The sequence below is a fragment of the Halichoeres trimaculatus genome, unplaced genomic scaffold (assembly GCF_033239565.1).
Source record: "Halichoeres trimaculatus isolate MK-OKI-2021-1 unplaced genomic scaffold, fHalTri1.1 fHalTri1_scaffold_12, whole genome shotgun sequence".
In the NCBI taxonomy this organism is placed as follows: domain Eukaryota; kingdom Metazoa; phylum Chordata; class Actinopteri; order Labriformes; family Labridae; genus Halichoeres; species Halichoeres trimaculatus.
The window spans coordinates 24,112,693-24,123,709 of record NW_027437190.1 but is presented as its reverse complement, the minus strand read 5'-3'; the positions used below and the strand labels follow the sequence as shown (position 1 = coordinate 24,123,709).

General features: G+C 40.4%; 2 long non-coding RNA genes across 2 annotated transcripts in view; one reads left to right on the top strand and one right to left on the bottom strand.

Moving 5' to 3' along the window:
- The window catches only part of LOC141800492 (uncharacterized), a 36,475-nt gene that overhangs the window by 15,289 nt on the left and 10,169 nt on the right, over window positions 1-11,017 (top strand). The gene's annotated exons all lie outside the window — the stretch shown is intronic.
- LOC141801007 (uncharacterized) lies at window positions 9,077-10,389 on the bottom strand. Its single transcript, XR_012599365.1, has 2 exons — window positions 10,241-10,389; window positions 9,077-10,029 (listed from the first exon to the last, which is right to left on the bottom strand). It is a non-coding gene; the product is annotated as an uncharacterized LOC141801007 (long non-coding RNA).

Below are 11,017 nucleotides of genomic sequence, written 5' to 3'. Positions count from 1 at the left end.
TAGTGAGAGAAAGTTACACGTACACACACGACTAGTGCGTCGGCTCAAACTTAAAACAAAGACACATTGATGAACAAAGGTGAATAACAGCCTGAGATTGATATTTGGTAACATGATGTGCGTTTTTACGCACAAGCTCGCGACCAAATCCAACGATTTGCATCCGGCCCTGCGGCTCTGTTTGAAGAGAACAAAGCTGACTGACATTGTTCCCTTCATCTGCACCCCCCTCCACACACACACACACATACACACACACCTTGGCCACACACCATGCCAAAATCACAGCATGTCCTCACAAGTCACTTATACAGAGATGCACCAATAAACAGCCGCACCAGAGCTGTAATTTCCTCTCCTAACTTCCATCTTCAGTCACTCTGTACAGTTAACTTGCACTTGTTCACTCTTTGAAGTTATATTTTTGAGCTTTGAGGACAAAAAACACTTGACAATGAGAAAAAGTATTCTTTGTGGACAATTTTGACCAGAACTAGAGTTTGCATCAGACTGCCTTACAGCTGCTATGGTGGTCTGTTTATCATGGTCTGTTCAGAAACAGAGAAATTGATCATACCCCCAGCGTGGAAGTGACTGATACAAACACAAAGGTTACAATAGAGAGCTGTAGTTGTGAAAATTCATCTTCAGCCTCACTGCATGCCATTAGCATATTACCATGACACAACAAGAAATGCATCAAAGACCACTGAATCAAACAGGCAGCCGTTCAGCACGGCCCAGCGACAGCCTCACCCACAGTGTGCCTGATGGTCAGAGGGGGCTTGATAAAGAGCTCTGAAATGTTGTGTGTGATGCTGCATGTCAGCACGTGATGACAAAGCACCGCTCAGCATTCAGATCCACTCAGCCGTGCTCTGCTCTTCTCAACCTTTTTCTCTCTCTGCTCAGTCCTTCCCTTCATTCCCCCTTTTTCCTTTTCTCCCCTTTACCTCATGCAACTTTCTCCCCCCTCATTTTCTTCATCTTCCTCCTCCTCCTGTCAAGCTTTTGTTCTTTTGTGCTGCTTCGACACATTCCTCAACCACGCTGAAGAGAAGGGGAAAACAGAAGAGGGGAGGATGGAGAGGAGAAGAAAGAAAGGGAGAGAAAGTTCGAGACTAAAGTGCAGGTCATTTTTTACCTCATTGTTTAGGAGAAAAGGATAGACAGGGTGAGTCAGCAGAGAGATCAAAGGCAAACAGATAGTGACAGAGATGGAGAGGTTGAGAAACAGTGAAAGAATGAGGGCCACAGATATGTAAAGAGAGGCTCCTCTGTCTCAAAGAAGTATTAGTTTGCTTCAGCAGTGCCAACTTTATATCACTCATCTTCGTTTCCTTGTGTTTCATCCAACTTTCACCACTGTGTACTTTTCACTTCTTTTGTTCTGGCATCTTGTTCCCGCTCGTGCCAAGAGTGTTGTTGGTAACCGATACAACCAACTGACAAAGGTGAGGTTCTCAAGCAGCACTAGAACACGTGCACTAGGGATGGGTACCTTTCACATTTGAAACGATACAGTACCAATGCCCGGTACCTGGCAATAGATACTGGTACTCAACGGTATCAATTTTTGGTACTTTTTTGTGTTCATGTGGTAAAAAATATCAATTTGTTTCATAATAGAGTACTTTTTTTTCACTTTGACATATTTATTCTTCAGTAGATTAACTTGTAATGCTGTGTTCATGTCTAGCATGGAAAATTGCCTACTCTTCCACTCCCTCACAGTCACAAGGATGCATTTAGGTACCTAAACATGGTACCTTTTGATTTTACATGAATCGATACCAGGTACATTTGACAGGATTCGGTCAGTACCTTTGAAAGTACCTAATTCGGTACCCATCCCTAATGTGCACAGTGGATCAGCGTATGATAACTTGTTTGTGGCAGTGTTTGACTCTCACCAGCTTGAGTTCACCTTGGAAACATGCTCTAAAGAAGACTGACGGAAAAATAAACAATGCTTATACTAAAGAGGAAAGGAAACTGCTTGTTTTAGTTATCTCTCTATAACTTGACCATTTACTGATCACCTGTTGGTAAATCAGATTTAATGGCCACATAAATGCTGTATAAGGGCAAAAAGACTACCAGAAGTTTTGTCTTAGAAGCTGTCTTCCCTTCTGTGGCAGGAACCTCAGTTGGCAGACACCTACTGTGTAGGAAGCCGTAATGCTCAGGAGAGCAGGACTTGGCTTAGGCCCCTTTACACGACAATGTTTCATCTGGAAATGCTAAAACTCAGTGAAAAAAACAGCGTTTACATGGAAACACTGAGGGGCTGAAAACTCTGTAGTAAGCATGCCAGGCCTGTAGGTGGCACTGTAGCTGTCTTGCCCAGAAGCTGCTTGAGGTAGATCTCCACCATCTCCACTGAAGTAGAGTTGAGCCGATCACCTGTTGTATTGGCAAAAAGTGCAGAATTGGAGCAACAGATGCACATTTTGTTGAAAGAGCAAATACAGCAGATTGAGCAGCACAAGCACAACATGGTTGTCTGCAACGATTGTAACAACATTACTGTTGTACTGTTGTATGTGCTTGCACGAAGCACAGTGTGACATCAGCGTTTCCATTTAAAATGCTGGCTTACTGTTCAAACGACGGTGTCAGCAGCGTTTCAGAAAAAAAATCCACTCTGGAGGCCTTTTTCAAAAGTTTGCGTTTCAAGTCGGCTAAAACGCTGTTTCTGTGTAAACCTGAGGCCGAAACGCAACAATACTTTTACATTTCACCCTAAAACTAATGTCGTGTAAACAGCCCCTTAGGCTGTCTTAGACTGTGGGAATCACTGAGTACATATCATTCTGACTCAAAGGAACTCCTGAACCCCACCAACAAGTCCACAGATTAGGAAAATTCAGGGGGAGCTTTGCCAGGGGAGACCCTACCAGGACAAACCTCGCCTGTGTCCTTTGCATCGAGTCCAGGAGCTCCTCAGGCTGACTGCCAGGTGCTGATGAAATGAGATAAATAGAAAAGTATCATGAGATTTTTATGAGACTTGCTGATATGATGAGGTCATTGTATAAGGATCTTCTTGAGGGTTCATGACATGTTGGAAGGGCGGGCCTCAAACACCAAGGTTTGAAATAAGGGTACATTAAAATTCTGGTGTGTGGAAAAAATATGAATTTTCTAAAGCTTTTATTTATCCAAAGCTTCTGAAGGTATATGAGATGGAGATTGTAATGCCTGGAAAAGCACAACATCCCTCTTTCAACAAAAAAGCCCTTTCCCCTAAAACTACTGTACAGTGATGTAAATCAATTTCCTTTGTCTCTTTTGTTTCGTTAGGTTCAGATCACAGGCTTATGTCAACAGTCTCTCTGTAGGAACCGAACAATATCTTCACTTTCACTTCCTGTTGCGCTGATTATTGTTTCCTATTTCCTCTCCACATTCAAATGACACAGATTTGAACTGTATCTGTAAAGCATCCAGACAGTCTACAGACTGTTTATTGTCCCAAAGAGAGCTTATCTGGGTGCGGAATGGGAAGCTCAGAAACTGCTCACACAAGCCAAAACTTCCTGCAGTATTTTTCTGAATGTAGAGTAGAACGGCATCCCTGTTGTGTTGCAATCTCAGGTTTTTGAAAGGAGCTACTAGTCTGCACAAGTTTGAGCCTGTGCATGGGAAAGTGTGTGTGATCAGCCGGTCATAAAGTCACACTTCAGTGGCATTCTCCACTTTATCATCAGGATGACCCCCAGTAAAAGCTGCTCACCCCACTAACCCTGATAATCCCAGATGTGAACTTGACCCTGTCCTTCCCCACCGCCAACTCCTGGAAGTCATTATCACTGACCTTTGCCCTCAGAGGAAGCAACTGTGCAAGATGTCTACATGCATGCACGCTTACCTTCCACAATTTACAGTATTATTTTCTCTTCTGATTCACTTCTGTGTCAGTGGGGGACTCAAGACCTCCCTTTGGGGCTCAGGAGATTAACTGAACAGGAAAGAAGAAAAAAAGAGTTCAGAAAACAAAGCGCATCCTTTTTGAAAGCTTTGCTTGCCGAATCACTGCACAGTTAAGACACAGAAAGTCTGACATGCAAACATCAAATGGGATTCAAAGTCACATGTTGCATGTGACTGAAAGTGGCAAGAGGATGTTTATGTTTTACAAAGTCACTGCTCAAAATGTTAACTCTTCGAGTTCTGCAGTTACAACAGGAAGAACACAGCTGAAGGTGTGCAGCACAGTTTGTCCGCCAAACCATGTGGGTTTGATTAGAGCAGAGGAGATGGCAGCAGTCAGCAATGTTCACATTAATGAGAGGCTGTGATCAAGGGTGGAGAGAAAAGAAAAGAAAGAGGAACTGAAAGGAGAGAGGAGACCGAAAGTGGTACAGAGTCACAGAGTGTGGAGAAGTGTGTCTCTGTGAATCACTGCTTGATAAAATCCTACCTGTATGAGGGCAGTGTTCCTGGTTTCAAGGCAAGACCAGGCCAGCCTTGTTTGAAAGCTCATTATAAGGGATGTCTTGTTTTTTTTTTTTACTGCGCGAATGTGTATGTGTGTTTTGTTCATGTAGATGCATCCTCCTCTAGGTCCCTACATGCTTTTATGTGTGTTGAAATCTCCTCAAACTCAAACATTTGTTAACCATTTATTATTCTTTCTGGGTTGCACGGTACTTCACTGGAATCTGACTCAAGTGATGACTCAGATCACAGCCTACACACATCACTTAACCACAACGTGGGTTTTATATCTAAATCTTCAAAGTGATGTGTGTGTGTGTGTGTGTGTGTGTGTGTGTGTGTGTGTGTGTGTGTGTGTGTGTGTGTGTGTGTGTGTGTGTGTGTGTGTGTGTGTGTGTGTGTGTGTGTGTGTGTCAAGCTGAGTCTCCTTGTGTACATGAGACTGAACCTCCAGATGCCTGGGCAGTTGCACCCAGACGCCTGTATTACTCACACTCTATTCCTTTTGTCCTTCAGCTCCCCCCTTCCCCAGCTCCTAAAATCTCTCTTCCCTCCCCCTTGGGTCTTTGTGGTTTTAATTATCGCTCTCATTTGTTATGAGTCCGTCTGGACAGAGGGAGAGTTGGAGCATGCGGAGGGTAAAGACGCTGAAGTTGTGCTAATTTACCAAAGTCATCTTTTATTTGGGTCCATGTACATTTCCATCTCTTCTCTTTAGCTTTAAACAGTTAGTCCGCTCTCATGCTGCCCTTACTACTTTAATGAGCCCTCTCTGAGGTGACAACAGCACCGTAAAACAACTCAGACTCATACTTAATTGCTTTAGGAAGGCGCAGGGCTGAAAGAGAAGAGAGGAGTTGTTTTAAGAACAGTTTCTTGAAGTGCGGAGATGCAGAAAGAGGTGGAGGGAATGAAACCTGAGAAGGAAAACAAGTTTCAGTTCTCATACTAACACTTTGGGGTTTCTGACCTGTGTATTCGTTGCTTGTCCCTATGGTTCGTCTGTAGTGCTGTTTTTTCTCATCCGTCATTCCTCCTCTCTGTTCCTCCACCCTCGCACCACTTCTCACTCTGCACTCATTCTTTTATTCCCTCGTAGCCTTTCCTCTCCGACCTGAGTCAACGATTGTTGTTGGATTTTGCTTTTTCCTCAGCTGTGGTTGTGTGTGTCAGTGGGGTCAAGTGAGTGTTTACAGTAGACAGTGTTTCTATGTGTGTGACTCTGTGCTTTTAATGTGACTGTGTGTGTGTGTGTGTGTGTGTGTGTGTGGGTGGGTGATCCTGCAATGATGTCAGGGATTAGGAATGGCCATGGTTTAATGCTTCAGTGGAGGTCAACCTCTGGTCACTGTTACTGTATGTGACCACTGTGGGTCCCTGAAGTCCCCAGAATGACCTGATGGAGCGGTAACATATTTATGTCTCATATTGTTCAGGATTTCACTGAATAGTTTTCAGTAGACGTTACTCTGGTGCCTCTGGGCAGAAAACAGAAATAGTTTTGGTACATGCTGTGATTTCTTCATAATCTTGTTTTCCCCTCATTCTTTGAGGAAATGAAAAAATAAAGAGACCTCAGAAAGTAAAATCACCAACAAGGAAATATTTTATGTTTCATCTCTGCAATAGGATCAGACTAGCAGCAGAGAAAACGAAAGGATGTGCAAAGTTCACTGGAGGAACAGAGAGTTGGAGAAGTTTGACACGATCACCCCTGCCTTTCTTTCCATGAGGTTTACCTACAAGCACTACTTTTGTTTCAAAAACTACGCCATTTGTATATCTACGACACCATCATCTCTGTTTTCTGTTTATTTTTCTCTCTTCAGAGTAGCTTTTCCCAGAGCTTTTGCTTAAACAATCACATCTTGAAATCCTTTCAGTGAGCTCTGTGAATCAAATCAGGTGTTGAAACAAAGCTAGACAGATTCAGAGTCTCAAAGTAGTCCAGAGGTGGTCAGGCTTCAGCTGTTTATCACTTAAGCTGTGCGATAAAATGATTAAATCTAACAGTAATGTCATGCTTACATGCCAAGCACAGCATACAAAACAGTTTATGTACTGATGGACAGGCCATCTCTGAAGATGAGGTGGCAGGTTTTACCCTGGTCCGGTGGTCCTCTTCTGCCACCCAGTGTTGAAAAAAGGGAAGCTCCTATGTCTCTTGACTCAGACCATGAACTATTCCACTCAGTTATGTGGGAGATGTTCAGGCATGTGCTGAAAAGGTGTCATGAATACTGTCGCTAAACAAACTGTTGATGTAGTTTGTTTCGGCTGAATGGGAGACTTGCACCATAACAGAAGAAAACAGTTATAACAGGACAGTCAAGTTTCTCCACACAACAGCCACAGACATGTCTTTGTATTTCAAGAGATCTTTACTTTGAATTTTAGAGTAGGAAAGTATTTTTGCTGTTACATAGAATATGTGCGTATGAGAGTAGTGAGCTGCATTTTCGGAACTAGGTTTTTCTGGTGAAGGTTTAAAGCCACAAAACTTTACTCATACTTTTATTTTTTGCTAGTTGGACATGGTGTGGAAGTTTGCATTTTTGGATCTAAAATTAAAATCAATAGATGATAGAATAGAATAGAATAGAATAGAATAGAATAGAATAGAATAGAATAGAATAGAATAGAATAGAATAGAATTTATTGACCTCATGGGGAAATTTGTTGTGGGCTCAGCGCTAACATCATACTACCTTCATAAACAATAATAAATAAATAAGGAACATTAGAATCTGGCCTGTTGCTGTCACTTGTCACAGAAAAAGACACATCATTTAAATAGCAGTTGTCTGTATATTTAAAGATAAAGTGCATCAAGCTGTTGAAGCAGTTAAACATGTGGTCCAGCAGAGGGAGCTCAAAAATCAGGCAGCTGATGAATTGATTAATCAGTAAAATAAAATAAAATAAAATAAACAGAAACTAGAAGGCAGAGCCTTTCTGACTGGGGATCTTTGTTTTATTTATTTATTTATCTATCTATTTATTTATTTATTTATTTATTTATTTATTTATTTATTTATTTATTTATTATTATTCAGACTTTAGATTATATGAACCAAAACAAAACAAGGCTTTCAAGAGCACTGTGAAAACAGCTACCTTACCTACAACTCTGAGGAGTCAGTTACTAAGTTGCTTCCCAACTGTGGCGCAAAGACACCAGGAATACTCGTAGCAGCATCAGCTATAAAACCTAAGGCTATTGTTCTCACCACACATAGAAGAAAACCTCAGGGTTGGTCTTCATCCCTTTTAGTGTCTCTTTTAGAGTGCATGTGCCTTGTTTCCTTTGTACAGAGAATTCCCTGGATTCACTGGATATTTTTATGAAATTGTTTTATATTATTCAAATTATTTGCAATTAGAGTAACAGTTTTTGCTGTAATGACTGATCTATTTGCTCAGGCAGTCTCACAGAGTAGTGAACCACTTCCCATTTTTAAATCTGAGAGACCCTGGAATGACCTTTTTACTTTCTTCTTACTTTCACTAATCTGTTGCAGTCAGTTGCAATTTGTCCTTTGTTCAATGTCAACAACAGATTTTAATTAAAAAAAAAATGTACTCAAGTTGCTCCAACTTTCTTGGAACTGGGTCTGTACATTTTCTGTGAAAATCATCTTTATCCCCTATATCTTGACTTTATTTAGTGATAAACTCATCATCAATGACCAATTATTACTTGACCAATGGAAAAATATTATGGATTTTATTTTTGCTGATTTAACTCGGCATCCAGCTTTGTAAGCGGTGAAATGATCAGGAGTCAAAGGAGCTTAGTTCAAAGGAACTAAAAAGAAAAAAAGGAAGAGGAAACCATTTTTTGAGAAACATAGTTTTTCACAGTTTTACATCAAAGTTTACAGAAGGAAAAAACTCAAACTGAGTTTAAACTCAAAATGTATGCAGCTCTGTGTGACTGTAAGCCTAAGACCAAAGCAAACTGTGGTTTAATGATACTGTGCAGGAAATGATAGGTTGGTTTGATACTCGGGAGCCTCAGAATAATTGACCAGTTGTTACTCGTGGCCAGAACACTGCAGCCAGAATCTTTTCTTTTATTGTATAGTTTCAGTTTGTAATCACAAAGTACTAAAGTTTCTTAGACCAGGTTTGATATCTTTAAAAGGCCTTCTATCAGTTTATGAATGTGGGTTATGATACATGTGCTGGTGTAAAGTAAACCCTGAATCAGCATTGTCACATGCTCATCCACGATGTTTGTATGAATCACTCAACGTGTCTCTTTTTTAGTTACATCTTTTTGTTTGTGACATGGTTTTATATTTGAACTTTACATACACATGCTCACTGACTATTAGTTTGAGAATGTATGATCATAAATAACCTACATCTTTACACAGTACTCAGATAAAGTCTGAAATTGATTGTAACAGGCATCTTTAGACTTTTTCACATTACACTTGCCTGTCATTAATTTTCCATTTTTGCCGGTCACTTTTCATGGTTTGTTGCTCAGATTATTCTTTTGACATGTGCATCAAAAGCAAGACATTTTTAAAGTAGTCCCATTGCTTAGTTTTTTAGAAATAGATTAATCCTGATCAAAAATACCATAGACTCAAAAATATAAGCAATAAAACTCTTACTTCAGTTATATCCCTTTGAAAAATCCAATTTAATTTGTTCCCTTTCAATGTAAAATAAAGTCCATGATCAATTCTGTGACATTAATGCCCAAACTGTACCTGTAAATTACATCAGAATCCCTGTCATTATCACCCTGCACTTCATGCATGGTAGTAAAAACAAAATTTCAAGTACACAGGCAAGAGGCTGTTGTTACAAAAATACATTTTCTATAAATAGCAATGTTTAATTTTTTTACTGACAGTTTGATACTTTCTTTTTAAATGAATACATAGAAAGCTGAAAGACTTGAAATGTTAGACTGAATTGTTCTCAGAGCTTGCCTGTAAAAATTCAATACTGACAAGGAAAAACTCATCTTCTCGTCTAGTTTCTTAAATATAAAACAACAAGCAGAGCAGATAATAACCAGAGCCAGGTCATTCTGAAGCTGGGGGCGTCACTTTTGGGGTCCTGGCAGTCTTTGGCATTGTTATCAGGCTTTAAGTTCTGGGGGTTGCCCTCAAAATGGACGGGAAGGCACTGGTTCTTCAGCACCTCGCAGGCCAGGATCAGATGTTTGCTTTCCTCTCGGATGCTCCTGATTCCACATGTTCCTGGCTCGCTCCTCACGGTGACAAAAGCGAACGGTTCCTTGCTGATACACAGGTTTTCCTTGTAAACTTTCCCACCTTTTTTGGTGCACACATCCTTCACCCTGTCCAGGTCCTTTGGATGGAGGAAGGACTGAGTAGGTCTGTCACAGCCCCCGTGGTTCCTAATGTACTTCTCCCACTCATTCTGGTCCACAGATGAAGGAGTGCCAGCGCGAATATGGCGTTTAAGGAAGGTTTCAAAGCCATTGTTCCACTTGGAAAGCTGGCAGGGAGCCTCGTTTTTGGCAAATGTTTGATGAGCCAGCAGGAGACACATGGACAGAGTGAGGAAAATCCTGAGAGCAGCCATTACCCAGCAGTCCTTGAAAGGAACAAAGTCATAATAGTATGAAAAAGTATTTCGCTGAAAAAAAAGTTTTTATGCTATATTCTTATAAAAGAAACAGAACACATAACAGTGCATTACCAAGTGGTGAGTCAGACTGAACCGCAGCTGTGTGTGCAGTATTTTTACCAACATGAAAGCAGCAGAGGAAGAAGAAAACAGCTGCTTGATTAAAGAACTTCCCTACCTGTTTTTGACAGCAAAGAGGATGAGAGATAGAGAAGTAATCTCAGAGCTCTAGATTTGAGATCTTTTCTTGGTTTCTTCCCCAGTTGCGCTTCCACATTTCACTTCCTGTGAGTGTGAGCGGGAGTGGCCTAGACTGCATGTGTATTACTTTGATCCGTCCACACGGCTGTGCTTTAGAGCAGGGATCCAGTTACAGCTAAAAATATCTCTTAAAGGGCCAGAGGAATATTTTGGATTCTTAGGTTGTGAAGCCTTAAAATCATCTCTATATTAACACTCATTGTCTACAGTATATTTATATACATGTACAGAAATGACCTTTTACCTCACGAAATACACAAATATGAGCCAAGCTATTAGTAGAGAAATGTGAAATCTTAGATCAGTTTCAAAAGAAAATAAGGCACATTGTAGGTCCGAATGTAGAGTAATCAGAATAAAATAACTTAATCTTTTCACTAATGGTCTGATGAAGCTTAAGCTAAATATCATCCACTATCACATACATCAATGTCAATTTGGTACTCAGGGAAAAATAAATTACTGCATGTATATTTTTGGGATTATTATGTGTTTATGTTAATGCTGAAGCTCAAGGTTTTATTAAAAAGGCAAAAAAAAGGCAAAAAAAAAAGAGTGGTCTTAAGTCTTAATAAATGTGCCAGAAGTGTGTTTACTTCTGTAAGTAAATATATATCAGGAGAGGTCTCTTATTGTATTGGTTGATATCTGGCAACTTAATCTTAATACAGATTTGTGAGACAACCACAAGCGT